This window comes from Arvicanthis niloticus, chromosome 24 (assembly GCF_011762505.2).
Source record: "Arvicanthis niloticus isolate mArvNil1 chromosome 24, mArvNil1.pat.X, whole genome shotgun sequence".
NCBI classification, from domain to species: domain Eukaryota; kingdom Metazoa; phylum Chordata; class Mammalia; order Rodentia; family Muridae; genus Arvicanthis; species Arvicanthis niloticus.
In genome coordinates this window covers 14752132-14774104 of record NC_133432.1, presented here as the reverse complement: position 1 = coordinate 14774104, position 21973 = coordinate 14752132, and the positions used below count along the sequence as shown (strand labels likewise).

The window sequence follows — 21973 nt, the reverse complement described above, 5'->3', positions numbered from 1 at the left end:
CATAAAATAAAAGTAAATAAATCTTTTTTTAAGTTAAAAAAAAAGGGGGGGGCAGCCAGATGGCTCAGACCTGACCCTGACAGCACTTAATGACCCAAGTTTGTCCCCAGGGTCTTATACATAGTAAAGGAAAGAAAGAACTCTGCAAGTTGTCCTTTGATCTCCACACAGTGCTCTGGTGTGCGCATACACACACACACACACACACACACACACAACTGAATGAGCAAACAAACAAACACTCCCAACACTTGGCGTGCAAAGGCAGGAGGATCTCAGTAGGCCAGCCTGGACCAAACCTTGGAGAAAGCTCAGCAGCTGTCCTGAGTACTGACACACGTGTCTGCTACAATGTTCTATGAATGGTTTTGAATATTCAAATGATCCCTGGCCGTGGGAGATAGAGAGCTAAGAACCTGCACCAACCCCACCTTGATGATTTGTTCTGGGAAGACTTCCTGAGAGGAATGGAGACCAGCTCCACTGGCTCTGCTGACTGAACAATGTCACTGAGCCCACAGGAGTAGTGCTGTCTTATAGAGAAGCTTCTGTCCACTCTGTCATCACCCTGGGGAGACCTAGCTTCCTCTACAGCACTGCCTCTCAGCCTTCCTAATGCTTTGAGCCTTTAATCCATGTTGTGGTGTCCCAACCATAAAATTATTTTCATTGCTATTTCATAACTATAATTTTGTTATTGCTATGACACATAATATACAGATCTGATATGTAGGATATCTGTGATCTCTTATGAAAGTATCAGTCAATCCCCAAAGCGGATCTTGACCCACATATTGAGAAACACTGCTCTGGAGTCTGAAAAGTAGACCTGGATTTCTAGAACATTCCAGAGATGGGTGCCAGGGTGGCTCACACTTATAATCCCAGCACTTGGAGGATTCTTGTGAATGGGAGGCCAGCCTGGGCTATATAAAAGGCAGATCTAGATTAGCCTGGGCTACATAGTGAGTCTGTCTCAAAAAACAAATAGTAACAACAAAATATTCCATCTAGAGATGGGACTTTCCCTAGCACTGACATAGGTACTGATGCCGAGGTCACTTGTTTCTGGCCTCAGGTAGAAAAGCACTATCATTTTAAATATAAACATTACTGAGTTGTGGGGGTTGGCTCAGTTGGCAAACTGCTGGCCCTGTAAGAATGGAGATCTGAATCAGATCCCTAGGACCCACATAAAAAGTTGGCCATAGCCAGGTGGTGGTGGTGCACGCCTTTAATCCCAGCACTCAGGAGACAGAGGCAGGAGGATTTCTTAGTTCGAAGCCAGCATGGTCTACAGAGTGAGTTCCAGAACAGCCAGAGCTGTCATGCTTGGGGGGAAAAAGCTGGGCATAAAGCCAGGGAAGTGACTCAATGGGTACAGGTGTCTTGCCCCTAAGCATAGAGACTCGAGTTCAATACCCCAAAACCCACCCCACATAGAGGTGTGAAGAGACAGTTGATGTTACAAAGGTGTTCTTTGACCTGTATGCTCATGCACGTGCGTGCGCGCGCGCGCACACACACACACACACACACACACACACACACACGAAAACAATTTTAAAAAAATGAGTCCCTAACTGGCCAGTGATATGGCTCCATGGACAGAAAGCCTGCTGACCTGAGTGTGTACCTGGAATCCACATAAAGGTGGGAGACCCAACTCCACAGAGTTGTCACCCAGATGCTCTGAGTGAAGTTACTGTCCACTCCTAACCTCTACAGAGTGTACTGTCACACTGTGTCCGCTCACACACACTAAATAAATATGTCCATGTAATAAAAATGAGAAAGGTGAGTAGTGCCTGAGAAATGATACCCAAGGTTGTCTGTCCTCTGACCTTAGCATGCATGCTCACACGCTTGCACGTGTGCACACATTTGTCCTAAGCATGCATGCTCCCATGCTTGCACATGTGCACACACATTTGACCTTAGCATGCATGCTCACATGCTTGCACATGTATGCACACATGCACACTCTTTCCTCACCTGAAGGCCTAAGAGAGAGGTTTGTGAGTATTTACCTTATTTCTGTGTATTTTAAGGTTTCACCCTTAGCCCAGGTTACTTCAAACTCACAGTGATCCTCCTGTCTGAGCTCATCAAGTGTTGGGATTACAGGTATGTACCACCACACCCAGTTTTGGTGTTTTTTTTTTTTTTTTAATTTTAAGAAACATAAAAGAGACCTGAAGAGAGCATTGGACCCCCTAGAGCTGGAGTTAAAAACATTTGTTATAACCATGTGAGTGCTGGGAACTGAGTTCTCCAGGAGAGCAGCCAGTGCTCTTAACTTCTGAGACATCTCTCCATCCTGCCTCTTTGAATTTTAAAAACACATTTTCTTTCTCCTCTGGTCTGAAGGTCCAGGCTTCAAAGGCTATTACCACACAGATGGAAAGACAGAGGATGATGAAAAGCACACGGATCTAAAGAGTTTCTAGGGCTGGAGAGATGGCTGATGACTGATCTTCCAGAGGACCTGAGTTCAATTCCCAGCAACCACATGGTGGCTCACAACTACCTATAATGGGATCTGATGCCCTCTTTTTTGTTTGTTTGTTTGTTTGTTTGTTTGTTTGTTTCGAGACAGGGTTTCTCTGTGTAGTCCTGGCTGTCCTGGAACTCACTCTGTAGACCAGGCTGGCCTCAAACTCAGAAATCGGCTTGCCTCTGCCTCCCAAGTGCTGGGATTAAAGGCGTGCGCCACCACTGCCCGGCGATGCCCTCTTCTGGTGTGTCTGAAGAGAGCTACAGTGTACTCGTACATAAAATAAATAAATAATTCTTTAAAAAAAAAAAAAAGAATTTCTACTGACCACTGTCTAGGTGTGAGTGAGTATACTGTACCAATTCCTTTAATCTCACAAATCCAAGAGGCCATTACTATTAACCTGTTTTTCCAAAAAAAGAACAGTGAGATTTAAAAACCTGTTTAAAAAAAAATGACACAGCTAAGTGACAGACCTAGGAACTGAGAGGCTGGGGAACAGACACCATTGGGAGATGCCTCAACTTGCACACATAAGTCCTGGGTTTAATCCCAGCACAGCAGAAAACATCCAGCACCCAGTCCAGGTGATTGAGATATATCTATATCTGATATCCCAGCATCTGGGAAGTGGAAGAGCGGGGATCTGAAATTCAAAGTCATTCTCAGGTATATAGGAAGTTTTAGGCTAGCCTGGGCTACATAAGAACCCTGTCTCAAAAAAAAAAAGTAATAAACAAAAATAAGAATTTAAAAACAAAACAAAACAAAACAAACCCCTAGGAACTGAGCCCAGACAGCCTGAGTAACTGGACTCCTCAAACTAGAAATGGTTTTTGTTTTTTTAGGCAGGATCTGGCTGGCTTGGGACTTGCTACATAAACCTGGCTGATCTTAAACTTGTGGAACCATCCAGCCTCTCCTTCCATGGTGCTGGGATCATTCAAGCTGGAATTCTTAATTACATTTTACTCGTTTTGTATTTTGTGGGCTATGGGTCTAAGAGCGCATGCCACAATGTGCACGTGGAAGTCAGAGGTCAATGTCAGGAATTGGTTCTCCGCCTCCTTCCACCATGTGGGTCCAAGGGCTTGAACTCATAGCTTAGCTTGGCAGTAAGTGCCCTTTGTGCCTTAAAAGGGGGCAAAAGTAGAGAAGGTTGTAGGTGGAAATTGGCTCTCTATGGAGACCGGTGTTCAGTGTGGCTGCTGGTTAAGAATTCCAGGCTGGGGGCAGCGAGATGGTCAGTGAGTAAGCGGTGGAGCGTCAGCTTAGAGCTGTTCCCTTCCTAGCAGCACAGATAATTAATGATGACAATATATCAAACAATGCGCACATGTCACCATGGGTCAGCTGACCTACACTGAGGAACTAGAGATAACTGTGCTGAGTCACTAACCAGGAAGCACAGGGGAGGAACACCGTCCACCCTGAGCTCCCAGTGGCTTTGGTTGGTAAGACGGGAGGAAGTTGGGCATTTAAATTGCTGAGTCACCTGGGCAGTGCTAACAGCCACCTCAGAGGCTGATGATGGCAGTCCTCATGTCATTGCAGCACCTTGAGAGACTGAGATCAGTCATTCAGCAGGCATTTCCTGAGTACCTGCTGTATACCAAACACATGGCAGGTCAGAAGACTCTCCATCTGAGGTAATGAGATCCGAAGTGTGACATGAGAAGCCAAGACCGATGGTAACCAGGAGAGAGGCACTACTGAGCTGGGCTGTCTGAGGAGGTGACATATGACTTCAGACCTGAATGACAGTTTAGAGACTCCTGGAAAAGTGGAATGTAACAACTAGGGGTGCAGCTCAGAGGCCATGTGACCTAACAAGTTCAATCCTAGACATTTATCCAAAAGAAACAGAAACATCTGCAGAGATACGCACAAGCATTCCTAGTATCTGTCGTAAAGCTACAAGGTGGGAGCTCACAGATTGTTCTGTGTATACAGTGGAAAATAGTTCATGCCAGAGCATGGAAGGCTTCTAAACTACGCAAGGGAGAGAGGAAGACACTAAAGCACTAGGCACAGGAAGTTATGTATCCTAGGACTGCCTTTTCCATCCTGCCCCCACTCCACACCTGCCCAGAGCAAAGGACAGAACCCAGGGCCTTGAACATACTAGGCAAGTTTTGTTTTGTGTTTTTGAGACACGGTTTTTCTGTGTAGCCCTGGCTGTTCTTGAACTCACTCTGTAAAATAGGTTGGTCTCAAATTCACAGAGATACCTCTGCCTTCTGAGTGCTGGGATTAAAGCTGTGAGCCATAACCTAGCATTATGTATGATCGTTATTTGTTCTGTTTAGAATCTTCAGAGCTATAGAGGCAGAAAACAAAACAGTGGCTGTCACAAACGGAGGGACACAGGGTGTGACAGTTTAATGGAGACCCAGGTGGTTCTGGGATGATGTTTTCAAACTCAAGACCTGTGGCTGCAGGCATGTGGTCACCTCACACTGAGGGTTTTCCAGCTTTAAAATAGTTATGAGATTTTTATCTCATTAAGAGAGAAAACTTAAAAAAAAAATAAGGAAAAAGATGAAATGACCATAGTGGCATAAACCTGTGATCCCAGTACTGAGAAAGCAGGAGAAGGGACTACTGGAGGTCTGAGGCCAGCATTAAGGCGACATAATGAGCTAATTCTGAACCAGTCAGGGTTACAATGGTGAGATCGTCTCAAAAAAGAAGAAAAAAGAAAAAAAAAGAAAGAAAGAAAGGAAGAAAGAAAAGAAAAGATGGAATGAAGGAAACGAAAAGGAAAGAAAAATGTGTGGGGAGATATCTATCTTGCCCAGGAACAGTGAGGTCAAAGTATAAGGCAGGAAGAAGCTGGTACATCTGTGGGGCAGGCAATGGGCAGTAGACAGAACATGGCGGATGTGAGGTAAAAAGGACAGGAAGGTGGTTAGGCAGGGACCAGTGGCTTCCACGGAGGTGGCTTTTAATGTAGGAAGACAAAGGATGTTGGAGGGTTTGGTCAGGCTATGACGCAATCACACACTGTGGCTCAATGAGGCGAATATAGGGGCTGAAAGAGGCCTCATCTGCTTGCTGGGCAGGACCTGGGTTCACCCTCCTTTGTCTATGAGGAAATGTGGCCTGGGGAGAGGGTTTGCAGTGAGCACTCAGGAAGTCCTGCTGCCCTTTATAACCGAGGGAGCCTTGTGAGTAGAACCGGCTTTGAAACATTTCAAAGACTTATGTGCAGACAGCATGGAGGAAGCAGAGCCCTGGGCAGCACAGTCCCCCACGATACATGGCAGAGACCCTCACATGCTGGCAACAGACAGGCAGTGGACACACCTCAACGTGATGAGAGATTCTGTTAGGCAAGCAGCTTGAGGCTTTGCTGACAAGGCCTGCTTGGGTTCCCTGACCTCCGACTCTGAGTTATCTGGGTTTTTGTAGACAAGGCCTAGAAAAAAGGAAAGTTTTCTTTAAGCCTGGCTTCCTGTGTCTTTGCAGAACAGGAAGGTGGCTGATCTGGGCACACCCAGAAAGTGTGCTCCCTCCTCCCCCAGGCTGCTTCTTTACTCTCTTTCCCGGCTGTCTCCTTTACTGCTTCCATAGCCCGGTGCTTGCTCTCTTAGCACACTAGGCGTTTCTCAAAGACAGAGGCTGGGCCTCTCTGAGGTCCTCTTGCTCACAGCAGGTGTCCACACACTAACCTCTGTGAGAATCAGCCCTGCTCTTTCCTCCTGGCTAGCTCTTTCTGGGTGTTTCCACACCTCCTCACACTCAGTGCAGAGTGAAGCCTCTTAAGGTTTTTGTCCTTAAACCTGCTCTCCTCCTGCACCAGTGCATCTGTGGTAATGGAGTCGTGTGGCAGTTGCTCAAGCAGAAAATAATCTGGGTGTCTGATCGGACTCCTCCTTCTCTCCAGGCCCCAGAATTCATCTCCAGGCAGGAGCTGACTGTGCCAATCATTCCTGCTTCCTGAGAGGATCCTGTTTCCTCATGGCTGACACCTGGATCTGAATTACTATCTCACCGAGGATTGGCCATCTTACCCCTGGGCCCTGTTCTGCACAAGCAGACGTTCAGATTTTCTTTCTTTCTTTCTTTCTTTCTTTCTTTCTTTCTTTTTTTTTTTTTTTTTTTTTTTTTTTTTTTTGGTTTTTCGAGACAGGGTTTCTCTGTATAGCCTTGGCTGTCCTGGAACTCACTCTGTAGACCAGGCTGGCCTCGAACTCAGAAATCCACCTGCCTCTGCCTCCCAAGTGCTGGGATTAAAGGCGTGCGCCACCACCGCCCGGCCAGATTTTCTTTTCATCTAAGAGTTAATTATTTATTTGTTGTATATATGTGTGTTAGATATGTACTTGTTTATATGTGTACACATGTATGCGTGGGTGTGTGTGCATAATATAAGTCAGAGACTAACAAGGTGTCTCTCTTGATTGCCCTCCACTCTGTTATCGTTTACATTTAGTGTGTGTGTCCTCCCTCATGTGTGTGTGTGTGCACACCCACATGCTTGCACACCTATGCATGTCAGAGGACAAGTGTGTGGAATCAGATCTCTCGGTCCACAGTGGAATCTGCAGACTGAGTTCAGGTGGTAGCAAGCACTTTTGACCAATGAACCTTCTCACTTGTGCTCCACCTTATCCTTTGAGGCAGCATCTCTCCCTGGGCATGGGGGTTACCAACTCCTGTAGACTGGGTCAGCAAGCCCCAAGGATCCTCCTGTTTCCACCTCCCCAGAGCTGGGGTTTTAGTAAAAGAGCCACACCTGGCTTTATAAGAGCACCAGGGACCCAAACTCAGGCTCTCACATTTGCAAACTCAACTTCACCAATGGCAGCATCTTCTCACCTCTAACCTTATTTCTCAGAACAGTCAGATTTATGAAAGAGATGGTAGAGCTAGTTCAGGGAGTTCCTATCCAGCCCACGGCCTCCTTCTTCCTCCTCTCTCTCTTTCCCTTTACAGCTCTGGATGAACACAGTGTCCCATCCCTCAGCTGTGCTTTCCACTGTCCCATTCTTTACAGTATGTGTGTGTGTGCGTGTGTGCATGTGTGTGTGCGCGTGTGTGCATGTGTGTGTGCATGTGCATGTGCGTGTGTGTGTGTGTATGTGTGTGTGTATGCTTGAACTTGCTTGGGCAGGTATCCATATCTATGTGCATGTGGAGACCAGAGTTGACATCAGATGTCTCCCTGTGTCACTTATATTTTGAAATAGGTCCTCCAGCTGAACCTGGAGCTTGCTGTTTGGGCTTGGCTGGCCAATGAGAACCTGAGCACCAAGGTTACAGATCTGTGTTGCCCTAGCCTTCCTTTTTATGGGTGCTGGGATCAGAACTTAGGTCCTCATGGGTATAGAGCAGGCACTTTCCACACTGAGCCACCACCCAGCCCCCACTCTTCAGATCTCACAAGCACTTTACTTTCTTCCCATCTTACAAGGCACATTTGTTAGGATTAATGAGTCATCAAATAAAGGGTAGAGTTTGTTTGGATTATGGATTTCCTCAGTCTCCCCATTTTTGTCTCTTGTCCTAGCACCAGACAAATGAAAGCACACTACATTTACTTCATGTGTCTCCTCACACTCCCTTTTGCTATTTCTGGGACTTATTTATTTATTTATTTATTTTTTGGTCAGGTTGGCCTTGAACTTACTGTGTAACTAAGGATGACCTTGAACTCTTGACCCTGCTGTTGCCACATAATAAATGCTGAAATCACAGGCATGCACAACCATGCCTGGTTTTATGTAGCTCTGGACTCTAACCCAGGACTTTGTGCACACTAGGCAAGCGTTATAGCAATTGAGCTGCATCCTGAATATTTGCTGGCTTATTTGTTTAAACTGAGACAGGGTTCCATTCTAGTCCTGGCTGGCCTTGAACTCCTGGCAATTTTCCTTCCTTGTGGTCTTGTTTCACCACACCCAGCATCAAATGGTCCTGAGTTTTGAGGTACATTCATCAGGGCTGTGGGAAGGGCCCTTTCCTGCAATCTATTCCCTGGTTTTCTCTGGGATGGCAGGTTTTAGAAGGAAGAGCTGTCCTGCCTTATCAAAGGTCCATACAGATGCCAGCACTCTAGAGTCACAACAGGAAGATCATAAATTCAAAGTCTCCTCAACTACATAATAAGTCTCAGGCCACCGAGGGTAAACAAAACTCAGTCTCGGAAAAAAACAAACAAACAAACAAACAAACAAAAACAACAACAACAAAACCAACCCAAAACCAAAACAAGGGCTGGAGAGATGGCTCAGTGGGTAAGAGCATTGACTGTTCTTCCAGAGGTCCTGAGTTCAATTCCCAGCAACCACATGGTGGCTCACAACCATCTGTAATGGGATCTGATGCCCTCTTCTGGTATGTCTGAAGACAGCTACAGTGTACTCACATATATAAAATAAATAAATCTTAAAACACACACACACACACACACACACACACACACACACACACACACACACAGCATTTCTTAGCATTCTCTTTGTGAAGTTACTCCTTTCCCCTTCCCATACTTGCCATGCTCTTGGAAGAAAGTCTCTCTGCACTGCCCACACCTATGACCTGTGAGTGAGTCATGAGATTCTCAGGGCTGAAAATCAGGTCCTCCCAGTTCTGGTCCACACCCTCTGCTTCTCCAGCTTGGCTTAGCTGAGCTCCTGGGCCTCACATGCCCTGGCACAGTGGCCGTGTGCCTCGTCTGCTGCACTTCCCTGTTAGTCACTGCCCTCAGGCACACTGCCTTCCTTGTCCCTGATGTAGTCTTGCCTCTAGGCCTGTACCCAGCCTCTCCCTCTGCCTAGAGCCACTTCCAACTCCTGCTCAATCTGCTTCAGCCAGTTTCTGTGTGCGATCATTCAGGTTACAGCATGGGCATCTCCTCTGCTAGAGACGTCAGAAAAACTCCTGACCTCTGGGAGTCCTCACCACAGACAGTCTGTCCATAAGGCTCTGCCCTTCCACCCACTCAGCTGCCAGTGCTGAGCCTTGTAGAAGGCACGGTGCCCTTGAACAAAGCTGGGGTGCACTGTAGAGGACCCTGACAAAGGGCCGAGTGTGAGAGTGTCTCCTAGACACTTGAAAGATGAAAAGGAGGGCTGAGTGTGGTGGCACACACCTTTAACCCCAGCACTCTGGAAGCAGTGAGTTCCAGGGCAGCCTGGTCTACATAGTTCTAAACCAGCCAAGGCCACAGAGGGAGACCTCCATCTCAACAAAAGATAGATAGAAACACCCACACACCATGGGGACTGGAACTGTAGCTCATAGGTATGGTACTTGCTAGCATTGGGTTTGATTCTCAGTAACAGAGAGAGAGAGAGAGAGAGAGAGAGAGAGAGAGAGAGAGAGAGAATGAATATGAATATAGCTAAGAGCCGAGTGTGGGTGCAAACACATCTGCAACTTGAGGTGGGGGATTGCTTTGACTTTGAGGCTGTCTGGAGTCCACAGCTAGTACCAAGCCAACCAAAGCAACAAGATGGGTGGCATGCATCTATAATCCCAGCACTTGTAAGGTGGATGCAGGGGGATCAGGATTTCCAAACTGGCTTTTGCTTTATAGCAAAAATAAGGCCAGCCTGAATTACCTGAGATCCTGTCTCAAAAAAGCAAAATAAAAATAAATTAGGAGGCAGGAGATGCCTTTCATCTCAGCACTGGGAGACAAAGGCATGTAAAACTCTGTGAATTCAAGGCCAGCATGCTGTACAGAGTGAATTTCAAGACAGCCAGGGATATATAGAGAGATTCTATATTAAACAAAACAAAGTAAAATGATAATTTAAAAAGCATAAGTACATATAACAATAAAATAGGGGAAATTTACCAGTCGCCAGTCCCAGAAGATTCTGACCACAGGCAGCAGCCATACCACGGCGGGATCCCACCACAGGCAGCAGACATACCACTGCGGGAGAGCACTTACTGTAGTTTCTTGAGGACCCCTGAGAGACACCAGGAGCTCCAGCATCAGGGGTAAGTGAGAGGTTTGATCAAGACCAACCCTGGAAAAGAAAACAGAGGAGCTCTCTCACTACAGCCCTGCCTGCCTACCATACACTTCAGATGGTTGTCTGCGACCTGGGCCTAGAGCTTCATGTGTGATGGTTGGGACAATATCAGCCCCCTCCCCCAGCTTGGCAGAAACAAATGTACACACTCCCCCAGAGGCCAGCCCATCATTCTAGGTCTGGGGGGATCCTGGAAAGACTGACTTCTTGAAGGTTCATAAGCAGCTGAAGAAAATCCGGCAGCCCTGGTTTATATGTGGCTTGGGTGCAGCCCAGGGCTTCATGACAGAGGGTGTAGTCCCCACTGTGAGCCAAATCAGCTAAGGTGTCAAACATCCAGCCTCTAAGAAATAATTAGTTTAGCAAGGGCCATGAAAGTGGAGTCCCCACAACTGAGTCCTGATGACTTTATAAACAGTGGGACAGACCATAAGAACCACACAGGTGTGTGTACTGTCTCTTGCCACATGTCCTGTGCTTCCTCAGGACTCTGGATCAGTACTTTGTTGTTCTGATGGGAACTGTATAATATTGACACCCACATAGGGGAACAAAACAGTATGAGCAGAAACATGAGCAGAGCCAGGCCACACAAAGCCCGGGACTAAACATTTCCAGCACAGACTCTAAGACCATTATGATTAAATGTTTAAAGCAGTAAGTACCCAGCTGGCTTTGTTTTTGTTGTTATTGTTGTTGTTGTTTTGTTTTGTTGAGACAGAGTTTTGTAAAGCCCACCCTGTCCTCAAACTCCCCAGGAATCAGTTCCTCCTGCTTCCACCAAGTGCTGGGAACACAGGTGTCATGGCTGCCTTTATGTGTTACTGAGGGTGGCACTCAGAGCTCTGTACTTGCTAGGCAAGTACTCTACCAACTTAGCTACATTTACAGGAGCCAGGCATTGGTGGCGTACGCCTTTAATCCCAGCACTTGGGAGGCAGAGGCAGGTGGATTTCTGAGGCCAGCCTGGTCTACAGAGTGAGTTCCAGGACAGCCAGGGCTACACAGAGAAACCCTGTCTTGAAAAAACAAAACAAAAAGAAAAACAACAAAACAAAACAAAAACCATGTTTACAGGAGCTGAGCTGTGGTGGTGCACACCTTTAATCCTAGCACTCAAGGCAAGAGGATCTCTGTGAATTTAAAGCCAGCCTGGTCTACAAAGGGAGTTCCAGGACAGCCAGGCTGCTGAAAGAGAGGGGAGGGAAGGAGGGAGAGAGGGGCATGGGGAGAGAGAGATTTAGGAACTAGAAACCTAAACTGGGGCCTAGAGACATGGCTTCCGACACAGACATGAGAGCTGCTCTTCCAAGGACCCTCCTTTGGTTCCCAGTACCCACATGGTGGCTCCTAACTGTGGGATTCCTTCCCCGGAGATCCGATGCACTCTTCTGGTCCCTGTGGGTGTCTGCTCACACGGACATATATACACACAAACAAAGCATTCATACACATAAACAAATAAGTAAAGAGAATACCAGAATAAGGGAATAGAGGCTGAAGACTGCATGAGAAATTTTGTTCTATATTTATTGCAAGTTCCAGAGAGACAGATGGAAAAGGCAGACAGACAGACAGTATGGGGCAGAAGAAAGCTGATGACTCAGAGCCCAACTTAGAGCCAATGAAAAGCCACCTCCAGATCCCATGAGGCCAGAGTCTTGCTGAATGATTGCACCAGTGCTGGAGGGTCTTTGAATGTGGGCCCTTCCTCTGCCCTCCCCCTCCAATGTGGGTATCCAGGGGCACAAAGCCCCTTCTCTCCCTGAGGCCCCACACAGTGGGAACCAGTTCCCATCATGGAAGCCTGTCAGCCGGCTGCCAGCTCTCCCTGCCAGATGTCCTTCACCCACTGTTCAGTCTTTGTTATCCTGCCTCCGCCTCCCTGGTTGTCTGTGGACTTAAAATAGACAGCAAGAGAGGAATGGTGCCCGGCTACTCAGCTGCTACCAGCCCTGCTTGCAGCCTCAGATCTTCCAAGTCCTTCCCCTGCAGCAAGAGGAACCGCTCGCTCCACCTGTGTCGGAGCTTTCTCTACTGAGTTAAAAGGAACACTCTGAATTCAGAAAAGCAGCCAAAACACTACTGCAACTGAGAGGCTCTAAAAGAACGCATTAGAACACAGCTCATGACAATTCTAGTCTAAGGCTATTGTGGTCCTACTAAGGGTCAAGGGACACACATCAGGAACAGGCCAATAGAATCCAACTGATTGTTACTCATGTTCTTTTGTAAGGAGAATGTTTTATCTTATTATTTATTTTAGGTTTTTTCGAGTCAAGGTTTCTCTGTGTAGCCCTGGCTGTCCTGGAACTCACTCTGTAGACTAGGCTGGCCCCGAACTCAGAAATCTGCCTGCCTCTGCCTTCCAAGTGCTGGGATTAAAGGCGTGCGCCACCACTGCACGGCTGAATGTTTTATTTTTACATAAAAGAGCTAAGACACAATCTCACTTTCCAGCCGGGAGCTCTGAATCTAAGAAGCAAAGCAAAGAAGGTTTATGTTAAGTAATCTCAGCACTCAGGAACTTGCGTCAGGAAAATTACCATGAGTTTGAGGCCAACCTGGTTTATATAGCAAGTTCCAGACCAGCCTGAGACACAGTATGAGACCCTGTCTCAAAGCAAAAAATGAAAATGACAAAGCAAAGCAACACACACACACACAAACGAGGCTGGGTATGGTGGTGCATACCTTTAATCCCAGCACTCAGGAGTACAGATAGGTGGGTCTATACGAATTCAAGACCAGCATGGTCTACACAGTGAGTTCCAGGCCAACCAGTGTTACATGTTACATATTCTCTACATAGCCCTAGCTGACCTAGAACTCACTATGTAGACCACGAGCCTCAAACTTACAAGAATCCACCTGCCTCTGCCTCCCAAGTGCTGGGATTAAAAGTCTGTGTATGTGTGCAGACCATGTCATTCTCACTGACCTCTGACCTTCTATTTCTACATCTTGTCTCCTTGATTATCACACATTCGTTCTTTCTTCGAGACTTTATTATTTAATTATACATAGGTGTATGTGCACAAGCACAGGTGACTTCAGGTGCCAGATGTGTCGGATTCCTGGTAGCTGGACTTACAGATGGGACTGCCTAACATGGGTGCTGGGAACTGAAGCCATGGTCTGGGGGAGCAGCCAGTGCTCTGCACTTCTGAGGCATCTCTTGTCCCTTCCACACACTTCCTCACCCGTGTATGTAAACTTCAGAAGGCCGGACCTGTTTTGTTCACTGCCTGGCTCTGTCCCTACAATCCCAGTTGTAGAAGCTGCTCAGGAAAGACACATGAGATGACGGATGAGTGAAAGCATGCACATGGGATGTGGAAGGAAGAATGGAGCACCTCCTCCAAGAGTGAAAATGCTAGATGCTTTGTGGAAACCTTGGAAACAACACAATGCATTATTAATTCACTCTTTCTCTCTTTTTAAAAGAGGGGCTGCCTTATCCCTTCTACCCCGAATCTGCTCTTTCCTTCAAACTACAGAGTTTGCTGTTTTGTTTTTGTTATGTGTGATGTGTGTGCCCATACCACAGCACACATTGGAGGTGAGAGGACGACTTTCAGGAGTCTTTCTCTTCATCCACTACTGGATCTGGAGAGCAAGCTCAGATTATAAAGTATGTATAGTGTGCAGTTTTCCTAGCTGAGCCATCTTGCCAGCCTTTGTTTTGTTTTTGAGTCAGTAACCCCATCATGTAGCCCAAGCCACTTTCATCTTTTTGTCTCAGCCCTGAGGTGGGATTGTTGGCCTTTGTTGTTGCTTTGGGCTTCTAGGACTTTCCATATATGGTTTCATAATGCCAAATTGTAGGAAAACAGTGTGACAAAACAATGTGGCAAAATGCCCATCACATCCTAGTGGGCAGGCTTCTGGAACCCTGAGGAAGGATGGAAGGGTGAGGGGTACAGGTGGCTGAAGTGTGAGATGGCCTAAGAAGATCAACCCTGGCAGCACCACCTCTGGAACAGCTGTGAGGTATCATGAAATTAACTCACCCTCACACCTTTTCTTCCCAAGACATGCAAAACTTCACAGTGATTAGAATGTTCCAGATTTGGTGCCTGAATTAACACCTTCTGTTGAAAGAATCTTCACTTAAGAAAAAAAATGGCATAGAATTAAAACAGTAACAATGAAAGAAAACCAAGACTATTTGCTGTATTGTTAAGGAGAATGGAAGCTGGATCCCGTGTTGCAGGTTTACAATTCCAGTTACTCAGGAGACCTCAGTAGGAGGATGACAAGTTCAAGGTCAGCTTAGGCAACTTAGTGAAACTGTCTCAAACATAAAAAGTCCGGAGAGAGGGCTCAGTGGAAGAACATACTGCTCTTCCGGACGACAGGCAGCTCACACTCACCTCTAACTCCAGCTCCAGGGGATGTGAGGTCCTCTTCTGGTATCTAGGGGCAGCTCCACTTATGGACACACACACCACAGATACGTAATTTTAAAAATTAATAAATTAAACATTTAAAACATTGAGTGGCTGGGGACGTAGTCGTTCACTTGCTAGCATGTTTGCCTAAGATGAATGAAGCCCTGGGTTTGATCCTCTGCACCACATAAAAAGGAAGTGTAGGAGGCAGGTTGGAGTCCACCCGTGCGGCAGGGGAATCACTTCAAATTTGAAGTCTGTATGGTTTATACAGCAAGGCTCCATTTCAAAAAATACAATACAATATATTCTATTTGCCAGGTATGATATCTCATGTCTGTAATTCCAGCTCAAGGGAGGCTAAGGTGGGAGTCTGAAAGTTCAAAGCCAGCCTAATCTACATAGCAAGACACTGTCTCAAAAACAAAAAACAAAAAACAAAACAAAACAAAAAAAAACCCAATAGGGGCCTGTGAGATGGCGTAGTGGGTAAAGACAGTTGATAAGCCTGATGCCCTGGGCTCTGTCCTTGGGACCCCCACGGTAGAAGGAAGAAAATACACTCCTTTGACATCTCTGTATGCATCTACAAATTCCCACCTCCACAACATAAATAATTCAATGTAATCAAAAACCAAAAAAAAAAAAAAAAAAAAAAAAAAAAAACCTTTAAAATTAAGATGTGATTTGGTTCAATTTCTAGAAATTTCATGGATGTTTTTAGATGTTTAGTGTTCATGGCAACATTTGGAATGAACAAGGAAAAACCACACTGTTGCCATTGGTACAAAGGCACACTGTGCAACATTAAAAGAGAATATGGGGGCTGAAGAAGTGGTTAAGAGTATGTGCTGTTTCTCCCGAGGGCCAGAGTTCAATTCCCAGCAACCATGTCAGGTGTCTGTAACTCTATCCAGGCCTGAGCCTCTGAGGGCACCTGCAGTCTTGTGCTCATATTTACACATAATTAAATAATAATAATAAACTTTAAAAAGCATTGGTACAGTTAATAGCATTACAAGGCCAACTGCAGTGCTCCGACATCTCACTTCTGCTAAGAGAGAAACCACGTGGAAAGCACACGCTTGAAGTTGGAGAAGATCTACAGCTGGGAGCCGTGGCGCCCACCTGAAATCCCAGCTGTGGAGAGGCTGGGACAGAAGGATCCCTGCAACATCAGTGCCAGCCTGGTGTACAACATGATGCTTTGTCTCAAACGAACAAACAAAAACCTGGAACAAGAAACCAGTTGTTCATTAAGGTTACCTCTGGGAATGCAAGTCAACAGACATTTCCAAAATTTCTACTTTCTAAAAAATTACCATACAAAACGCTGGGCTTTGTCATGACAATTCCATGTCTGTTTGATGTTCTCTGCCCATACTCATACCCTGCCCTGCTCACTCCCCCTCTGCATCCATATATTGGGTTTTGTTTTGAGACAAAGTCTTATTTTGTAGCTTTCTCTGTAGCCCAGGGTGGCCTTGAACTCAGGGCAATCCTCTTGTCTCAGCTTTCCAAGTGGTGGGATTATAAACACGAATCACCACAACTGGCTTTGTTAGTGTTTAATGGCCAAAACCCAAAATTAAAACCTCTACTATGTGTATATATCACATTCTTTTTTTTTTTTTTTTCATTTCTCTTCTTTCTCATTTAGCCTAGTTTGGCTTCAAATTTGACAGGTAGTTGAGGATGGCCTTGAACTTCTGATTTTCCTACCTCTACCTCCTGAGTCCTAGAATACAGATGTGCACCACAACTTATGCAGTATTGGGAACTGAACCCAGGACTTCATGCATGCTCAACAATCATCATACTAATTGAGCCACATTCACTAGCTTCCACATGGCACAGTTTCTCTGTCCACTCAGCTGCTCATGGGCCCTTAATTAATTCTGTTATCTTGGCTTTCATGAACATCGCTACAATTAATGTGGCTGTGCAGGTACCAGAAGTGGTATGGCTTGTTTATATAGTAGCTCTTGCTATTATATTGACTTCTATAATGGAGCGGTCATTTAATTCCCACCAGTACTACATAAATACTCCTCTTTCCCCACCCACCCCACATTGGCAACCATCAGTGGATATTAGCTTCCTTCTTTCTTGTTGCTGGTTTTCCTTGTTTGGTTGTTGTTGGGGTTTTTTGTTTGTTTTGAAGGTGTTTTGTGGGGGTGGGGGGTCCAGACAGGGCTTCTTTACGTAGTCTTAGCTGTCCTGGAACTCGATTTGTAGATCAGGGTGGCCTTGAACTAATCTTGAGAGCTGGAATTAAATGTGTATGTCACCACTACCCAGCTAGTTTTTTAAAATTTTGTTTGAATGTTTTGCCTGTATATATGTGCTCAGTGTGCATGTCTACGACCCACAGAGGTCAAACATGGAATCATGTCCCCTAGAACTGGAGTTACAGATGGCTGTGAGCCACCAGGTAGATGCTGGGAGTCAAACTTGGGTCTTCTGCAAAAGCAACAAGTACTCTAACCACTGAGACATATCTTGAGCTCCTACAGGTTCTTTTTAAAAACCTGCTCTGGAGACAGTCTTGGTTTCAAGCTTCTCCATAGAGTGCTGGCAAACTCAGGGCCTGGAAGTCAAGTCTCAATAAGTTTGCTCTGAACCTGCTGAGCACACACACAGAAAGCAGAATGTGTCACCAAGCTGGGGGGAGGGGAGTGGAGACCAAGGGACACGTCAGTAAGCCCTGTGAGATAAAGCAGCTCTACAGCAGTGACATGGCATGCATCGTACAGGTCCAAAATGCCACACAGCTAAGCATCTACTAATGTTTAGAATGGCTAATATGGCACCGTGACACACAGGCCTTTAATACCAGCACTTGGGAGTGGAGACAGAATACATACAAGTTTAAGGCCAACCTAGTCTACAAAACAAAGTCCAGGCTAGCCAGAAATACAAAGGGAAATCTCTCAAAACAAGGAAAGAAGGAAGGAAGGAAGGAAGGAAGGAAGGAAGGAAGGAAGGAAGGAAAGAAGGGAAGGGGAGAGGGAGGAGAGAGGGGACCAGTGAAATGGCCAGATGGCTCAGGGAGTAAAATACTTCCCCAGCAAGCCTGACAAGCCATGACTTACTAGAAACCACATTAACAAACAAACTGGATTCCTGAATGCAGTGCACACACGGACAACCCCAGCACTCCTAAGGCAAGCTCCGTGGTGGAGATTGGAACTTCCCCTGGAGGTCAGCAGGTCAGGAGAATGAAATGTTGCAGCAAAAAGAGAGACTGTCTCAAAACTATGTAGAAGAAAAGAATTCTCAAAACGCATACGTCCATACTCACACATGGATGGATATACACAAATCAGTGTTAAGTAAGGAAATGGGATATTAATTATTCTCTGAACAGGGAGAGAGGGAATGGCTGGAGGAAGAAGGGTTATACGGCTTCAACTCACTCTGTGATGTAACTTCCTTAGCCCAATAAGCATACTGGTACATAAGTTAAAAAACCAAGACTCAATCTTCAAATCAAAATAATCAATTTTAGGGTTAGAGAGATGGCTCAGCAATTAAGAATATATACTATTCTCGCAGAGGACCTAAATTTGGTTCCCAGCACCTTCATCGGGCAGCTTACAACTACCTGTAATTTCAGCTCTAGGAATCTGATACCCTCTTCTTGCTTATGTTCTTGTACATTCACACCGAACCACACACATAAACACATAATTAAAAATAAAACCTTTAACAAGATAACCAACTATGAGGTAAATGTGGTTGCACACACTTTGGTAATCCCAGCACTTGTGATGCCAATGCAGGAGAATCACCCTGAGTTTGACGCCAGCCTGGGTTGCATAGTGAGATCTTGTCTCAAAAACAAAACAACCCCCTGCCCCCCCAAAACCAAAATCTTAAAACCAATCCTCTCAATAACCTTCCATCCTCTACTTTCATGGAACACCCAAATAACATCAGCTTTAAACAGTCATGAAAATCCTCTGTGTATCTTCTTACTCTCCAAAGCCAAACCCGTAGCCACAATTTTATCCTTGTGAATGACTAGTGTGAAGGTAACTCTGGGTATTTAGGTGTGAGTGCAAGACAGGTCAGGCTGTGAGTCTTCAAAGGGTGCAGCTCCCACACCCGATGCCTTGGGGAATAATTCCTCCAGCACCTACACAACAGCTGCACAGCCTGGGCCAGGCACACCTCACACCTCAGCACATTCATACATGCTCTCCCAACTTCTCCAACCAGAAACCTTTCCCCTTATCTCTGAGACAAAATCTTACACAACAGCAAAGGCTGGTTTGGAACTTATTATGTTGCTCAGGTCTCAAACTTAAAGCAATTCTCCTGCTTCAGCTCTGCAAATGCTGAGATGACAGGAACAAGCTACCATACCTGGCTTTAAATTGGACATCATTTATGAATAATCCTATCAGTGACCACTGAAGAGAAGGAATTCTACGTAAGGTTAGAACATCTTAGCATTGAAATAGGAAGGATTTTTCCCTATTTTAAAAGTACTGTGTCCTTGTCTAATAATTCCTGATACTGTGTAACAGATGTGGCCCTGCCAGGCATGTACATATATGTACGTATGTACGTATGTATGTGGCGCTTGATCCCTTAGATCACAATCCACAAGTATTGCAGGGGATGTAGGCGCAAAGAGAAACATAAACACCACACAACCAAAACAAGAAAAGACCATGAAACTCTGCCAGTGCATTCCACAGGCAGGTTGGACATCAGCACCCAAAACCTTAACATGGTTTTCTCTACTTCTCTCGGTCCTTTGAAGAGCAGTGCGACATTTTTAAGAGAAGCAGAAACAAGATGATTTTGTGGTTTGCTCTGACAAAGGAAGTGGTATATGACTTGAATAGATCAGTGGCAAAGAAGCAGGTGTGGGTTCTGAGGACGGACAAGGCTGGAATGCTGGCATATAAGCCTGACTTAAATCAACCTCTTGGGCTGTTACTGTGTTCCAGTGAGCCATTCAGAAACTGCCTTGCTATTTTTTTTTTTTTTTGAGTCAGGGTCTCATATAACTTAGCCTGGCCTTCCCCAGTGCTGGGATTATACATGTATGTTGTCACCTCAGGCTTCCTTGCTGGCTCTTGATCTATGCTTAGTGAAACGAGCCCTTTCCTGTGCATCCTCTGACCTTTACTCTTACTCTCATCTTCTGTGGGCACTGTTAAGAAGTTCTACCTTAAACTTCAGGTGGATACTTCCTGAGAGTGTAGCTATACCTCTTAGGCAGGTCTGATCTTTTCCAGGAGAGGGAAAAAGATTAAGTACCATACACTCAGCTTCCTACATCCTTTTCTGTCTTTATTGTTTTCTTTTTCTCCTCAGGATCATATTTCTTGACCAATTATAACAATTTAAAGGACAGAAAACTCAAATGTTTCCTTTCTAAAGTCAGTAAAACCTTCTTCTTGTAGTTAAAATGAAACACCTCTTCTAACTTTGTGTGCCTGCCCTGAGCACACAGGGCTAGGAAACTGGGGTCAGTGGAGCCCAGTCAAATGTTCTACTATAGAAACACATGAGTGTCATTTCTACATATAAAGGCCACACCAATTGGTCATTAAGCATCTACTGAATGCCTGATTGCTCAGGACAGTTACAAGATCAGCCTGGTATGATGCCAGAATCATAGATGACAGACTGTAAGTCAGGAGACCTAACAATTATTTGACTTGGGGGTTGGAGACCCAGACTTCCTTGTTCCAGGGCCTCAGTTTCCATACATACAGGTGGAGATTGATCTGGGCCATGGGTTTCTTCCAACTAGAACCATGATGAAGCGTAAAGCAGGGTAATGAATTCCCTCATTCCTCCATCTCCAGATACGTCCAGACAGTGGGAGAGCCTGAGCGGATGACTGTAAATTTTGATGCCTTCAAGGGCTCAGTGTGGTCTACTTGGATGTGTGGACACCTTCCCCCTGGTTAAAGGGGCCACCCACGTGTGTTCGTTTTTTTATAGTGCTCAGTCATTACTTTCTCTTTCGCTCATCAAGTGTCCCAAGCTCATCCTGCTTCAGGGCCTTCACACATGCTGGACTTGCTGCTTGGGCTTCCTACATGAATGGTTATGGGTTTGTCCTTTCTTCAGATCTCCTCAGTTGCTACTCCCCAGAAAGTCACCTCTTACAAGTCTCTAAGTTCTTTTCTATTATGTTATTTTGATATTTTGACTTCAGTTTTGTTTGTTTGCGTATTTGTTCTCTGAGTTGCTGGGATAATAATCACTTTGTCTGTTTGGCTTCTCCACCCTTGTCAGCTATATGTAAGTAGGGTGTCTTGTCTTATTTAGGACTGTACACTCAGCCAGGCATGGTGGTTCATGTCTGTAATCCCAGTTTTCAGAGGGTGCCATAGTAGGATCACTGTGAGTTTGAAGCCAGCATGGGCTACCGACTGAGTTCTCCGTTAGCCTGAGCCAGAGTGAAATCCCGCTTCAAAATATTAAAAAAAGTTAAAGTTGTGGGACTGGAGAGAGGGCTCAGCAGTTAAGAGCACTTCCTGTTCTTCCAGAGAAACTACTTCAGTTTCTAGCACCTATGTCTGGAGTTTACTGACCCCTAACTCCAGCTCCAGGGGCTTGGGCACTATCTTCTGGCCTCAGGGTGCACTGTACTAACATGACATACACACATACAAAAGAGTTTTAATTCTATGCTCAATGCCTGATTGATATTGTACTAAATTCCGAGGGAGCTGATGGACTCTGGACTTGTTTCCAGAGTCTCCTTCTTCAAGACTCTGGGATTCCGTTTAGACTCAAAGGCTTCAGAAAATTTTTCTCAATTTTCCTTTCTCTTTGTCTTTGTTTTTAGTTTTTGAGGCAGGGTCTCTCAATGTAGACCTCACAAGCGGAAGCCACCAAGCCCACCCTGTCTGCTTCTTTAACAGACTTGTCTGCTTTTTTATCTTGAGGGGGGAAAAAGCTCTTATGACCTCATGACATACTCACCTCCACCGCAGTGACATCATGACCGCGCGATAGCGTCACAATGCTCTCAACGTCCCTTCCCACGCCTCCTCAGAAACCTCTGACCCAGTCAGAGGTGCGACGCGCTCTGGGCGGCGCTTTCGCGCGCC

The 21973-nt window shown here is 45.6% G+C and overlaps 1 long non-coding RNA gene across 1 annotated transcript in view; it reads right to left on the bottom strand.

Annotated features, from left to right (window-relative positions):
• LOC143437791 (uncharacterized) overlaps positions 1 to 21940 on the bottom strand; it is a 31982-nt gene extending 10042 nt beyond the window's left edge. Inside the window, exons 1-2 of the long non-coding RNA XR_013107063.1 lie at positions 21846 to 21940; positions 10308 to 10485 (exon numbers count right to left, since the gene is read on the bottom strand). This is a non-coding gene — a long non-coding RNA (uncharacterized LOC143437791). The remainder of the gene's footprint in view (positions 1 to 10307; positions 10486 to 21845) is intronic.
• Between the last annotated feature and the right edge of the window lie 33 nt (positions 21941 to 21973).